General features: G+C 50.5%; 1 protein-coding gene across 2 annotated transcripts in view; it reads left to right on the top strand.

Moving 5' to 3' along the window:
* Positions 1–1,309, top strand: part of TSPAN7 (tetraspanin 7) — a 93,898-nt gene extending 92,589 nt beyond the window's left edge. The window contains exon 8 of one of the 2 annotated variants that reach the window (XM_080551933.1): positions 163–1,309. The gene's annotated coding sequence lies outside the window, so the exon portion shown is untranslated. Of the gene's footprint in view, positions 1–76 lie in introns of both variants that reach the window. The other variant, XM_080551934.1, reaches the window with a different exon arrangement.
* The last annotated feature ends 11,535 nt before the right edge of the window (positions 1,310–12,844 follow it).

The raw sequence follows: 12,844 nt of genomic DNA, 5'->3' as shown, positions 1-12,844 counted from the left end.
CCCAGTGTTCTGTCTGTTGGGGGAAAAAAAAGGGGTTGGGGTGGGTAACATCCTATTGAATGTTTTGCCATTTCAGTTTTCTTCTTGAAAGGAGAGGGCGAAATACCTGCCGTCCGCAGCCGAGCCAACCCAGCGCTTTCCTTTTGTCCCCCCCCCATCTAGTCTTTCAGAAGCCCGACGTCCAGAGCCTGTCTCAGGACCAGGACCTGCAGCAGCACCCAAGAAAGACTGACACGAATGTTATAGCACACACTGTCTCTCGCACGCACGCACACCCCCCCCACCACAAGCAAGCACGTGCGCGCGCGTCCGCGCTCGCCGCCCCCCCTCCCCGAATTCCCGACCTCTGCCCCCCGTGTAGTGTTGCCACCATCCTGTGAAGTCCCACCGTGCCGCCGAGAGCCGCCGGGACCGCTCGGCCTCCACACCCGACCTCCGTGCTGGCGGCCGGGCGGAGGACGCGGCGCCGTCCGTCTGCTCCTCGTCACGCAGTAGTTGCATTGTAAGTTAACACAGGTAATTAATTCATTAACAGCATCGGCCAGGCTGTGCATGTAGTGACTGGAGGGCGCGATTAGCCTTTCGCCATCGTTAATAAGTGTTGCACACGTTCATATAAGACCGGTATATGAAATATATATTCTTTCGGTTTTACCTTAATTTCTTGGTTTGTTTATTGCTTTACTAAGGTTTTCACCCTTTCCCCCTCCCCCGCACCTGCTCCCCATCCCCAAAAAACAAAAGGAATCGGTAACATAACATAAAGATACTTGAAAATGATGTTAAAATGTTGTGCTTGAAGGGAACCGTTGCTCCTGGTGTTCTTCTACATCTTTGATTCTTACTCAGTGTTGTATGCCTAGTGCGTATCCCGGTAGGCTTTGTCTAGTGCATTTTGCCTCTGAACCTGATCCTGTGTAATACTGTTACTAAGCTGTGTTGTTGCTTACCGTGAAGGCAGTAATTTTGCTTCCTTTATTTTTATTAGATAGCTATGAACTAACTGAACCGTGCTGTACTGCGGCCTTCAGATTTTTTTTTTCCCGTCCTTTCTTTTTCTTTCTTTTTGCATTGAGGTTGCAGCCACCAAATACATTGTTGAATCAAATCAAAATAAAAACAACGAAAAAAAATCACAAAAAAAATAACAACAGGCATATGAAATATTTTTGGGGGAAAGCAAAAGTTTAAAACCTTTTTAAAAAATAGGACTTTTTTAATAATGCCTCTGTCTAGCATGCCAACGAGAATGCATTGATATTGTGAGTATTTGTGATATACGTATTAATAAATGGAACCATTACAGATTTCTAGCTGCTTCCTTTTTGTTCTTTAGTTGTAACAAAACTCTTTTGGGGGGGGGGGGAAGTGAAAATGAAACACAAGTGCACAGCTTGGAGTGACATGCCTTTATGCATATTTTAACAACTAACTTGCTTTTGACAGAAAAATGTTATTACCCTGTAAAAAAAAAATGAAAGAGCTGGAATTGTTTCAAAGCTCCTAGAAAAACCTTCCACAGCTGGTTTCACCATGTGACAAATACATACCCTCTGCTTTGCAATTTTTCTTCTTGTGACTGATACAATCTGCAGCGTTTAATTATCCTGTCCTTAGCGCTGCGCGTGATTTTGGCATTAAGCATCTCTTTGATTTTGGTAAGCGTGTGGGTGGGGGGAAGGGGGACGGGGGGGCTAATAGCCATCTTTGCCTCATTGGTGGAAAGGCAGGCACTCATCTCTTTCTCGTTTGAACGTGCGAGGACCTGAAGGTCTGATCAAAGGCCTGTAGAAGTTTAAATCGGGAAGTGCAGGCGCCCCGTGCCTGTGTGCAAGCTGCCACCACGAGGTCTCTGCTGTGAGTGTAAAGCGGGGTTGGTCTTTGCTAACGTGGGATGGGCTGCAGGGCGACACCAACCCCAGTCCCAGGGCTGTTATTTTGGGCTGCCGCTGACCAGACAGAGGGGTATCTGGGCACATCCAGGGCTAAGCCGACGTCTCCCAGGAGCTGCTCCCCTGGCACCACTTCCACAGGGGCGCGGTGCTGTGCCAAACCCTGTCCCCTGCCTCGCATGTAATGGATTTTATAGATTTGACCTGCTGCCAAAACCAAAAGCTCCGATTCACCACTCGTTCTCTGCTTCTGTGTTTGATTACTGCTCGGAGCTTCACATTCGTCTTCTGTCGCAATTTGCATTTTTTAGCATGGCGCTAAAAGGAGCCTGGCTGCGTGCAGTCGTCGGCGTCACTCGTGTTACTGTGCTGCCCAGGGGCTGTCTGTGCTGAGGGCTGTGCCCGGGGTAATGCACTTCTGTACCCCGTGAAACACGTGAGCACGTCATATTTTCTTCATCACCTCCATTTTCCCTATTGTAAGTTGTTGGCAGTGGGGACAAAAAGGCTTGGTACTTTTGTGTGAGAGCAGCTTTAGGTGTAGGGGACCCTGAAGTGTGGGGACGCCATCTCTTCCACCAGTCCGTCCTTGAGCTTCAAAAACAATTCAGAACAGAGAGCTGTAAATAAGAGAAGAGGAAGCTGCTCCACAAATTTAAATCCGCCCTGCTGCTTCATTGCCCTTTCCCCGTTGCCTGCCCCAAGACCAGAGCGTGTCCCTGCCGGTGGCATCGCTGCTCTCCAAAAGCAGCGTCGGCGAGTCCTGCGTCGTGGAGCACCGCGGGGAGGATGGGGCAGCTGCACGCTGCTCCCCCTGGGGCAGGGGCTTGCCTTTCTCCTCGCTCGGTGGAAAGCCTCTGGGACGTGGCGTGGGGGCATCTCAGGACCTCAGCTGGTGCGCAGTGCTGGAGGGCCTCGCTGGTGGCCGCGGTCCTTGGGGAGGAGCGCTGCGGCCTCAGGGTAGTGCCTGAAGCCAGCAGGGCCAGGTCAAGCCTTGCTTTGTACCTTCCCCCCTTGGGACATTGGCACGGTGTGCCCAATTCTGCTCTCCTCGTGGTACCAGAAATGGGAATATCAACCAGGGGCAGGTCCCAGCCCCATTGCCAACCCTGACACCAGCCGAGGATCGCACGTTCCCTGTCCGGAAACACCCGCGCACCCAGGTTGTTGCAAACAACAGGTCGCCCAGGCCAACACACCAACAACACTCCCGCTTTTTGGTCAGAAAAAGTGTTTTACCCCATAAATGTGTGTGAAATCAGCTTTCCGAGGGCTGCTTTTACCGAACTGGCCTAACTTTGAGGAAAAAGCTGCTGGTTTTGCCTTTCGTTTGTCTGTCGTAGCTGGTCCTGCTGCTAGCAAGAAGCATTTTACTCAGATGGGGTTTCCTTCTCCTCTAGCGCGGCTGGAGAGGTTTGGTGCGTGCTCGCTCATCAGCAGCGAGCCGAGGCGAGGCAGACGCCCGCCTGCTCTGCGGTAGCTGCAGCCTGGCTATTTTTGGTCTCTGCCGAAGCTACCCGTGGGTGACTCCGAGCAGTTATTTCAGACTGCAGTCCTTCCGCGTGGCCCGTAGCTGGGGTGTGCGCGCACACACACACACACATAGCATCCCCGGTGTGCAATACAACATGGTAACTCTCAGTGTGACCCGCATTCCCAGTGCAGCCACTGAATCACCAGATTGCTGGGCTTTACTCACCGTACTCACATAACACAGCGCCCTGGCCAAGACTTTCGGGAGCACTGGATTTTGGGAAAACCCCTGGAAGTGTTTTCAAAACGCGCTAGCTTCCCAGAAGTGCTAAGCCACCCACCTTCTGAGGATCAAGCCTTTCCAAATCCTCTCCAGAAGTGAAAAGTCATATTTAAATACCCTATGTTTTCATAAAAAGGAGAGTATTCATCTAAATATATGCAGTGTTTCCAGAGGGGAAGCACAGACAGCTTTCTGTCTGGCAGCGTAGGAAGCCATGGTTCGGGTGCTTTATCTTCTTGAGGAGAGAAGCAGAAGACATGGTGCGAGAGAAGGCTGATGCCCAGTGGGAGAACCGCTGGAGTGGGAGAAGAAGGAGCAAAGCCCATATCCCTCTGTTTTTTCAGTTAAAAGGGCTTGAAACAGGAGGTTTTTCAGCCTGCTGTAGGGACTGTAAGACTGCAAAAAAACAAATATTGCAGTGCACAGGCGGTGATGTTCGTGGCCAGCATAAATCCATGGCATGGCCTGAGGCTTTGCAGGAGTGGTTTGTTCCTACAGCCTTGGTGTGCGTTTGTGGGATTTACTTTTCTCACCGTGTTTGTGGGTTATTGCTTGGTCAAAAGAACATATGATGATTATTTGGTGCCTTTTTGTTTGTAATTAAAGCAAGCAAAACTTGCCCAGAATTTTCTTCATCCCGAGGTTTGCTGTGATCCACACGCTGGATGTGTTAGCCCTTCTCCCAGATGCAGAAGCCAGCGTGCTGAGTCAGTGGGTTCCCGTTGTGTGCTGCTGTGTTTACCTTTGTGCAGTCTCTGGTGCGGTCAGGGCCAAGGACTGCCTCCTCTCTGCCTGCGAGGTGAAGCCCATTTCAGCCCTGCACTCCCTATTTGTTTTGGACGACGTACTTTTGGTGCTACAGTTTGAAAGGGAAATCCAAAAAAAAAATGGCTTTATGAGACCAATTCAATAAAAAAGTTATTGGCAATTAGCACGGTCTTTTTTTATTTAAAAAAAAAAAAAAAGTAATTAGCTCTCCTGCCCTGAGAATTAATGAATGCCTTTCATTAGACCCCAAGGGGCAGTCAACCCGATAGTAATCCATTTCAGGTTAATGTTGTTCTAAACCAGCATTGTTTGAAAATGCAGGCGGCGGGACTGTCACAAACAGGAGGCGATCGTACCGCGGTGAGCGCTGGAGCAGGCTGCTTCGCAGTGAAAGCCCATCAGCAATTTGCTTCGCTTAGTGCAGTGAACTCAACGTCTTCATCAAGGAGGTGCAGGCAAGCGCCCAAAAAGATGGGTGTCCCTGGGTGCAGATCTTGTGAAGCCGGTGGAGATGTGCCCATGCCTGGTGGGTGAACCTTTGCTGAACGTGTCCGGCATGCCAGGGCAGAACATGGGGTGGCTGTGTGGCTGCCTGGATGTGGCCATTTTACCATCCGAGAGGGGTTTGGCAGCCAGGTGGCAGAGGGCCATATGTCCCTGCTTGTCCCCCCGTCACTGCTTAACTCTCTGACACCACAGGGAGGGAGTACCAGGCGACAGCACCCCTTCCCCCTGCCCCCTACCTGATTGCTGGCATTTTCCAGGGGATGTGATTCGGCATGGATGCAAAAACTGCACCGATGCTCAGTTCAGTGGGGGGGTGGCCTGATTTTGAGCAAAACATTGTCATGAGACAGGAACCAGCTCCAGGTGCAGCAGGAGTCTCCCCCTGCCCAGCAGGAGAACCAGGAGATGGTGCTGCAGCCCCGGCAGCAAGGTGTGAGCTGGGGGAAAGCGCAGCACCGGCTCTGACATGAATCTTAACAGCCCGCTCTGCCAAACGCCTCCGTGGTGGCCACGTCTCCGGCACTTCCCCGCGCTGCGTGCAGCGAGATAAAACGCCCAGGTGAGCAGTGAATGTGATGATTGCTTAACGTGCACGGCAGCACTGCCTGGAGGCGATCGTGCAGTATCAGAGCATCGTCCCGCTGGATGTGTCAAGGAAATACAGTCAGGCACGGAGCTAAGGCTGTGAGTGTAAGGGCAGGAACAAACAGGGGCAGGCGACACGGAAAAAGAGGATTAGGCCGTGCAGAGGCTGTTGAGGCCAGCGCGATGGGCACGGGGCTGCATTAGAGTTGCTTCAGGCAACCTCTGCTTTGGCGTTTTGTAGATTACGGGTGTCCAACTTTGCAGCTGTGAGCTGCTTCAAGCACACGTTTGTTTTGATGTAGCTACTTCAAAATATATATATTACATGGTAGAAAATATGTTTTTTGTTTTTTTCACATGGAACCATAGCCATACTCTGAGGGACTTTCAGCAGGGCTGAAATCTCTACATCAACCCCTCACGACTTGCTGGACCAACTCTCTACATGACAGCAGGGCAGGACTGCCCGTAGCAGAGCTGCCTGGGTGCGGAGAACTGGGGTTAAGGGGATGCTTGCACGGGGGAGGCCGATTCACGTGCCATGCCGTGATTTCAGTGCAAAGGGAAAAAGAATGTTCCTCGGTTTAATATCAGCCATTGTTTTACCCCCTTTTCAGCCCGTTTTGCTGGAAGGGTTGGCAGAACTCTGAGGAAAGTTTTACAAGTGGAAAAAAAGCATTTTTTTTCCAGCTTAAAAGTTTTCAAAAGGTCAGCTAGCTGTGATTAGTTTTGAAACTGGAATTAGTAATTGGCACATTTAAAGTATCTGGGCTTAAGGATTATATTTTTCGGTAACCTAAAGGTATTTTAAATCTGTGATTTTGCAGTTTTTGCTTTCTGGAGAGTTTCCCATTTTTGATTGATTTTTGAGTTTTTCCACAAACCTATGGATAAGGACTTGGTGTGATCTTACTGCACAGAGCTGAGGAAGACCAGGTGTGGGTCTCCTTTGGATTCATACAGTGCTCTGGAACCCGTAATTTCCATTATTCATTTACTTGCTATAGCAGGAAAAGTAATTTTTGCAGGAAAGGTTGAAGCTGAGGAAGGAAAGTGTCCTTTAATGTCACAGCCACAGAGCCAAGGTCAGACTCCACAGTGCAAAGGCAGCTACCAACTCAAGACCAGGCTGTGCCAGTGGCTTTTCAAAGGAGGAACAGGGTTAAGTGTTTTCACATCACAGAATCACGAAATATCCTGAGTTGGAAGGGACCCACAAGGATCATCGAGTCCAACTCCTGGCTCCACACAGGGCTATGCAAAAATCAGACCCTGTGTCTGAGAACCTTGTCCAAACGCCCCTTGAACTCCAGCAGCTTGGTGCTGTGACCACTGCCCTGGGCAGCCTGTCCCAGTGCCCGACCACCCTCTGGGTGCAGACCCTTTCCCTCACACCCAGCCTGACCCTCCCCTGTCCCAGCCCCATGCCGTTCCCTCGGGTCCTGTCGCTGTCCCCAGAGAGCAGAGCTCAGCGCCTGCCCCTCCGCTCCCCTCGTGAGGGAGCTGCAGGCCGCCATGAGGCCTCCCCTCGGCCTGCTCTGCTCTGGGCTGAACAAACCAAGGGGCCTCAGCCGCTCCTCAGTCTTGCCCTCCAGACCCATCACCATTTTCGTAGCCCTCCTTTGGACACTCTCTAATAGTTTTATGTCCTCCTTACACTGTGGCACCCCAAACTGCACGCAGTGCTCGAGGTGAGGCCGCACCAGCGCAGAGCAGAGCAGGACGATCCCCTCACCCAACCAGCTAGCAGTGTCGTGCTTGTTCAGCTGCAGTGGGAGCTGTGAGCAGCACACCGGTGCGTGTATTACAGCGGGAGCTGCTCATAAATCCTCCCTGTAACTTACCTGCCCAGCAAAACCTCCCCCCTTGCTCTTTCTGCCATCGGCTGCACAAGGGCCAGGCGGGCAGGTGCAGGAGCAGGGAGCCGCCGGGTGCTGGGGCCGCTTGCTGGTGAGGGGCAGGGGCTGTGGGGCTGGGCAAGGGCTGCGGGCAGGATTGCCAAGCTCTGGGCAGCCTGCCAGGCTGTGTATCCAGAAAAACGAGAGGCTCGTCGCTGAAAGCATCAGGCTGGGAGATTGCAGCTCAAGGCGTTGCCTCCTCCTCCTCATGACTGACGTGCTTCCATGTGCTGTGGTCAGCCTCAAGCGGGACGACTCCTCTGGCAGCTCCCAGCAAGCAGGATTGCCGGGGCACGGGACGTTAAGGGAGCCATGCCCCGGCAATCTGTGCCATGCCTTCCAAAACGGCACGAGGGGCAAATAGCTAAGGGACCATTTTTTTCTGATGTGCTGGAATTACTGTGGTCCCTCTCCAGCTGCCTAAACCTTAGCAATTCTGGTGGCACAGGACCCACAGGCCCCGCTGCAGAGGTCTCCTGGCAGCCCCTTGGAAGCCCACACTGATGCAGATGGTGCAGTTTTCAACACTCCATTCAAACCCATCTTTTTAGCTTTGTCTTCCCCAGTTAAGATTCTCAGCATTTTGGTTCCTTAAGGAAATGAAGGTCTGTACCCCCCGGGGAAGACAGGAGGTAAGGGGCACATCTCTGCAACTGAGGCACGGTCCCGAGTCAGCTCTGTTTCCTATGGCTGGCTGACTAAACCGAGTATATTGGTGTAGCAGCCTATTAAGCTGTCCTGTAAGAGCTGTAAAGTGGAAGGTGAGCACAATGCACCAGCCCCCATGTGATCCCTATCTTCTCTGTTTTGTGCAGGTTAATGAGCAGAAGAATCCCTAGCCATGAAAAACCCTATATGGACTTTCCAGTTTATCACTACTCTTTATTTTTACCACTTACCCCTCGTGGAAGAAATACAATCTGATAAACTACACTGGGGTGACATTTCATGTACTAAATATTTTCTGTAACAAAGAAAAGCAAGTGTGTGGTGGTAATCATGTCTGGGTGCATGTGTAAAAAGGCAGTTATTATGCCATGTATCACAATAACAACAACAGCGATAATATCATTGCATATATACCCATGCATCTTATGTTCTGGCTGAACTCGAATACATTTTTTGCCTTATGGGAAGGGAAAGTATATGACAGATGAAGAACAAGTTAGAAGTGGCTGAGTGCTTTCAAAGCTGACACGTCTCTGAGAGATAGCTTTACAGAGACGTGTTTGTCACGCCCGCAGAGTGGTCCCGAGCAAGATGTACCACAGTCTTTCCTTGAGGTATTCCCGGTCTCAGCAGCCCTCTGCTTGCTCTGGGCTGTGAGCAGACGGGACTCTGAGTTTCACAAGCGCTGTGCTTGGGAGCAGAGTTGTTGCATCCCTCAGTGCCACAGGGGAGCCATCAGACAGCGCCACAGTGTAATACACCCTCGCACCTCCCACGCACCCACGCACAAGATGGGGAGCTCTAATTTCAGGTCTGGAAGCGCTGACAGTGTCCCTTTCAGCACTCTTGCAACTACACCTGTTACACCACGGCTCTTTATTCCCACTCGGTGTATTGTGGCACGCTCAGCGGTGTTGCAACGACAGCTGACAGCTCCCCTGCCTTCGCTGATCTGCTTCTGTTGGTTGCAGGTGCTGCTAATCGGATAATGCTGTTGTTTTGGTTGCACTCACGTTTGTCTCTGCTAAATGACAAGCAGTAGCTTGTACTCCGCTTTCTGGTGCTTCCCTTTCAAGCTTCGCAGCTGTGCTTGCCGTCTCACCTCCGGAGCGTATCAAAGTTTTCTCGCTGCTTTGTGATACGGTGGCAGTTCAGTCACGGGGAGGGATGTGCCGTGGCACTCCCTGGCAGCGCCTGGCATCAGGCAGACCTCATCGGCCTGTCCCAGAGGCAGCTCTGAAATCAGTGGCAAGCAAAGGGCAGTCCCCTGAAACTGGTCCCGGTTTGGTTTCTGTTGATTGATCTGCCAGATCCACGGATGGAAAACAAGTTGTGCTGGATGCCGTGTATCTGTGGGTTCCCTCCCTTCATCCCAGGAGCGATTTTAGTTAGGAGCCAGGGAGATAAGCAGAGGAGGAGAGGAGCCCCCTCTCTCCAGCAGTGGCTGTTTCTGTAAATCTCTCTCACTAATGAGCCCAGGTGTAATGAGGTGCCGCTGAAACGTGCACTTAGACACTTGGATCATCTGGGGCAGATTCAGCCTGGAGATCTCAGCACCAAAACCACAGGCTTAGAAAAGGTGCCTCATTATACAGTTGTGACCACAGGCACAAGACCAGGTTTTTACAGCCTCCTCCTGTTCAACAAAGCCTGCTCGCCAGCATCCAAAGCCCACGGCAGCTCCATCCTCTGCCAGGAGGAGCGCTGCCTGCCGCGCTGCGCAGCCCGGGCTTGGCAAGGGCTCACGCTGCAGGGCCAGAGATGCTTCTGTGCACCGCAGGTGCTTGGGAGAAGGCTGCCTAATCGAGGGAGGGTGAAATTAATATCTTGCCCTCGTGTCTGAGATCAGAGCAACTAATCTTGCTAATAATACAATCTCCCACTGTGTCACTGGTAAAGGATGTTTCGTTCAGCGCAAGTTGGAGGAGCCTGTGTCGTGCAAGGTTCAATCTCTGCACACAGAGGTAATCTCCAATGAAGTGTTAAGACCAGCAGTAAATCTAAAGCTACCGTGTTTCCTAAGCGGTTCTTGCGTGGCACCAAGTTTCCAGCTGACTTTCACAGTGCCTTGAACAGGGAGCTGGGAAGCAGTTCCTGAATGCAGCCTGGCGAGACCACGGTGGCACTGGAGGGCTGCTTGCTTGGCAGGTTTCTCTTTGCTTACTTTAGAAATGCATCCTACAGATCAACTGCCTCTCTTAGAAGGTAAAATATAGGGAATGTGGAAGGGTACTTTGGAAAAAATCCAAAAACAAACAAACAAACAAACGTGCCTCTTGGACTAAGGTAGGTAGCAAAATGGGAAGCAGCACAGTGAGTGGCACTTGTTGTTGCTTTCAGTGGTGGTTGAAGCTACAAGGCTGAGTGACGGTAAGAAGGGGAAAATGTGACAACATTTTCAGAGACAACACGTTTAGGTAAATGACCTACCAAATATCAATGTTCTGCGCAAGTACTCAGAATGAAAAAATTCCTACATATTTTTAACAGACTGAAAGGAAATAATTAGCCTTGTTGATCTGGCATATAAAAGAAAACTCCGTAACTCAAACCTGATCAACTCTCAAGACATTTTTGTGTGGCACCCTGCAAGTGTGCAGAATATCTCCCCGTTGGGCTATAGAAAATACCAACACGTGGCCACCTGTGCATGGACGCAAACGTCATACTGGGGCAAAGCAACGTACCCGTGCCAAGATGCAGGACAAACACAACTGGAACGTGAGGTCTCAAAAGGGTCAAAGAGCACGTGGCTGGAAATGACAAAGTAAAGCAGGTAGAGGAAAACTGTGCACAGAATCCAAGGGAAAGGGGAAAATATTTTCTATTAGGGATGATAAAAAGACAGATTTGATGTACACATAGAAGTGCTCCCAACTAGAAGCAATCACTGAGACTTGAGAGTGGGAAAAGATGGGAGATGAAGGTAGAAAGTGAGGGATCTTTATGGGAAAGATATGAGCAAGTCGCTGTGAGAAGACATGCCAATGTTTAAGGATCAGACTATGAAAACATATGGTGATGGTCACCGCAAAGCAAACCACAGGCAGATGGGCAAGCAAAGGTGCAGAAAACTCGGGAAACCTAACACGGTGGCTAAAACTTGCAATGTCAAACTTTCCAACAAGGGACATCTCTAGAATGGCTACCTGCCACTGCACCAACTAAAGTCAGTGGATTTTACAATGAAAAGTAGTAGGTCATGAGACTACATGTACACGTGCTTTTGGGCCTGAACAAGAGGGTGTATGTCACCAAAAGTGAGAACAGAAACTAACAAAAGTCCTTCCCAGGAGCAAGGGGACTAACTGTAGCCTTGTGAAAGACACCGGCGGTCACCCAAGGACACGACGACATGTCATGGAAAAGATGAGGCCTGTTATCATTACTATCTGCATTGTTTCCCAAACCTGAAATTAAGGGATTAAAAGCACCATTGCAAAACAGCAGAGCAGATAGCATAGCTTGTAGCATATGGAACTTGAAAAAGAAAGCTTCATCCCAGTGGAAGAGAAGAAGAGGGGCAGGAGAGGCACCAGGTTGTCCCGAGACCCTTTGGCAAGTGCACTGACAGCAGCAGGAGACCGGACTCTGGTAAATCAGCTGCTTTGGCAGGGTTTTGTCAGTCACCAAAGAATGAAAGAAAGCTCCAAAGCAGAGCTGCAGCTGGGTGTGAAGGGAGATGGCAGCCCTGGATTGCTCACGGCCTCGTTGGGAAGGGGCAGGGCCCCCCGTACATTGCTGTGGTGTGGTGCAGGCTCCAGCAGGCACAGTAGGCACTGCAGCTGAGGCTGAGACTTGAAATACCCTTCCGGAGTGCTCCGAGTGCCAGAAATACTTACCAGCCTTATTCCAAGCACAAGGGAGTCTGGCAGGAGTGAAAGCATCCATTGATCATGTGCCATGCGGGGGCAGGCAGTGATCAGAATCCCAAATGAAGGAGGACACTGAGGCAGCCAAGAAGATACAACCCAAACCTCAGCCGAGCCAAATGTCAATCCCAGACAATTTAATTATGTCTGGAGAAAACAGCCACAAAGGGAGTAGAGCCTGCTGATTATTAGCAACAGTGAACAAGCTGAGAACGAAAGAGGTAAACAAGGAAATTTAGAAACTGCAAAGGAGGTTAAAACAGGTTGATGTGTTCACACCCAGCAATGCAGCTCAAACACTTACTAAAGAAACTGCTTTGCTCAGATACGGAATAAATATGGCAGCTAGAGCAATGGACAGAGAGAAAAGGTGAGAGCAAAGGTTTGAAGCACATACCAGCATCACCACTCAGCACCTTCTCCTCCTTCCCCTTCCACCACCACCATCAGGCTTATGCTGCAGGCCAAAATGCGGCTGTAAATAAATAACAGGACTTTGCCAGGCTATGGCAATGACTGTAAAATGTTCCATGGTCTCTGGCTCCCACCGTCACAAGTGTCTATTTCGTTAGGATGACCGTATTTTTTATTCTTAAACTGTAGTCCATCAAAGAGCGTGACATCTGTTGATGTGCAGCACAGATTTAACATGCTCGGTGAAGCTGAGATGATGATCAAGTGTCTGCTTTCGGAAAGCTGCTAAACTGAAAACAAAAAGTCACTGGAAGAGATCCAGTTGTCCACAGGGGAGCCGAAGGAAGGAGAGGTGGCGTGTCACCCCAGAAACACGGGAGGCACCACAAGGGCAGGGGATGCAGTTTGGCAAGTAGTCATCGCCGGGCTCTACAGCACCCCAGTAGCAATTGCTCCTGAACTACTGCATTGCCATAGAAAAGG

The sequence above is a fragment of the Anser brachyrhynchus genome (assembly GCF_964034855.1).
Source record: "Anser brachyrhynchus genome assembly, chromosome: 1".
NCBI classification, from domain to species: Eukaryota; Metazoa; Chordata; class Aves; order Anseriformes; family Anatidae; genus Anser; species Anser brachyrhynchus.
This window is presented reverse-complemented; position numbering and strand designations above follow the sequence as displayed.